This window comes from Lepeophtheirus salmonis, chromosome 5, assembly GCF_016086655.4.
Source record: "Lepeophtheirus salmonis chromosome 5, UVic_Lsal_1.4, whole genome shotgun sequence".
Classification (NCBI taxonomy): domain Eukaryota; kingdom Metazoa; phylum Arthropoda; class Copepoda; order Siphonostomatoida; family Caligidae; genus Lepeophtheirus; species Lepeophtheirus salmonis.
The window spans coordinates 69,693,234-69,695,529 of NC_052135.2; positions in this window are offsets into that span (position 1 = coordinate 69,693,234).

Sequence of the window (2,296 nt, forward strand, 5' to 3'; positions counted from 1 at the left end):
TTATTTTTATTATTGACTATTTTTCTAGTAGTATACTGTTACTTTAAAAAGGAGCAGTGGAGACCAAAGACCATTTTGATCTCAGTGGGCCTCGTTTTTAAATTGGCTCTGCTTAAAACTTTTAAAAAAGTGGCAAAACTCGCTACTTAGCTTGAGTAGATTTATGATCCATATGAAATCTGCTTTAAAGAATGGCAAAATGTCACTTACTCTTATTTTTAATTTTTTTTTAATATAGTGAAGCACTTTTTTAGGTATAAATCTTCTCATATCCTTTCAGTAACAACTCACCTTTAAATAAAAAATATCAAATATCCTTTCAGGACATACACATACTCAAAAATGGGAGTTTTCAACAAGAGCAACAACTATCGAAGTGCTTAGGATATAGGTGTAGTTTATAAAAAGGTAGGTATACACATATCAACCCCCTCTTTTTTTTCTATGAAACAAGAAATACCAGTTGAACAAGGTACATAATAACCCTAAATAAGGAGCACCATTTACCTATTCCAAACCGTTGCGTTAAGAAAAATAATAAACTATGTAAAAACATGAGTCAATCAGGAGAATCTTTCCTCTTCCAAAAAGAAACAAAGAAATAAAATTACTCAGTTGTAGTTAGCAGCCAACTATGTGACAATCCTACCTTTAATATATAATAGCAAATTGTTTACTGCATAACAAGACTTACTTTGAATTCAGATAATCAACGTTAAGAGCACTAATACATTCTCATAACGCACATAGCAATCTTCATAGTTTCAACCATTCCTTCTAAAATTTGGAGATAAAAAAAGCCCCGAAATCAACTGGTATTACACTCCATACTGTTGACTATTTTTTTTTTTAAGGCCCAATAGGAATACCTTTATTTATATTTCTCACAAACAAATATTCTATCTGAATATAACATAATCCTTACACATATCTGATATGGGTTAAAAAATTAAACAATAATAAGAAAAACAGCAATAAAAATCACATCTTTTTTCATTTTCTTCCATACAAGTACACAAAAGTCCGAACTAACGAGCATTGTCGAAAAAATTAGATAAAACGTCGAGTTATTTGTCTATTACACCTTCCAAATTTGTTGGTATGGATTTCTTGTTGCATCTACAAGAATATATTATAACCGACACTTTACTGATGATGGCCTCCACCTTAAAAGCACTGAGAAAATTGGGATCGGTGGCCATTACCAATCAGTTTCTCATGTCGATACTTGTAGTTTTTCTTTTAATTTTACTTCACACATTTTTACAAAAGGACTCACCCTATTACACTCGTAGAAAATATGTGCTGACGTTTCTATTTTCTACCTATAGAATGTGCAGTTCATACTCTCATCCTCGTTATTTGACTTGTTCGTATAAATTGATGAGGTAGGGATTATGTAGTGGATCCATTTTGTTTTGAGTAAGTAAAAGGGTTTTTAAATAGTATTTTTGTATCGAAGTCAGCCCACGGGAGAACTAGTCTGCCCATGGGTTTGGTTACCAGCTTTTCGTCTGAGGTTTCTCCCCGAACTTCCGTTCCTTTTATTTTTTATTATCTCCAGAGCTATAAAAAGGAGTTGGTGGTCCACAACGCCTAGTTTCTTTGTACTTGAGGTCAAAATATCCTCTATTTAATATGGAATATATTCGCTGATCAATCAGATTTAATTCCAGTTCAAGTAATCAAGGTTCAGAACACTGATAAAGATATCATTGTCCAATGTCCATGTTAGTTGGACGATGCCGTCATAATACAGGGATAAGTATGATCAAATAGTACCTTTATAACTTTCCTCCACTAAACAGGAAAATAAATAAATGCATAACATCCGTTGATAGTTAGCCAATTTGTACTAATTGCAGGAGGTGGGAACTTGTGTTTAGACTTAGGCATGAGTACATATTTTGAAGACTTGTGACTCGACTTGATCTCGTAATCTAAGACTCACAACTCGACTTGGACTCGGAAGCTATTTTATACTAAACGTACAATAACCCTGAGAGTACCATTAATTATTTTATGGACGTGAAATTAACTTGAAAGAAATTTGAGGACTCAAATTGCCCCTAATAAAAATAGTCATGGACTTTAAATGGACTCCATGAAAATATCAAATACTTACAACTCGACTCAGACATATAGTACTATCAGGACGGTTTTTAACCTTTGATAAGATATGTAGAATTATTTTTTATTTATTTATTAGGTAAAATCGATCCCTCGTGACGTCAATGAGGGTGTTTTTCCTCCTTTTAATTATTCCATTATAATAGAGTAAATTATTTAACTAATT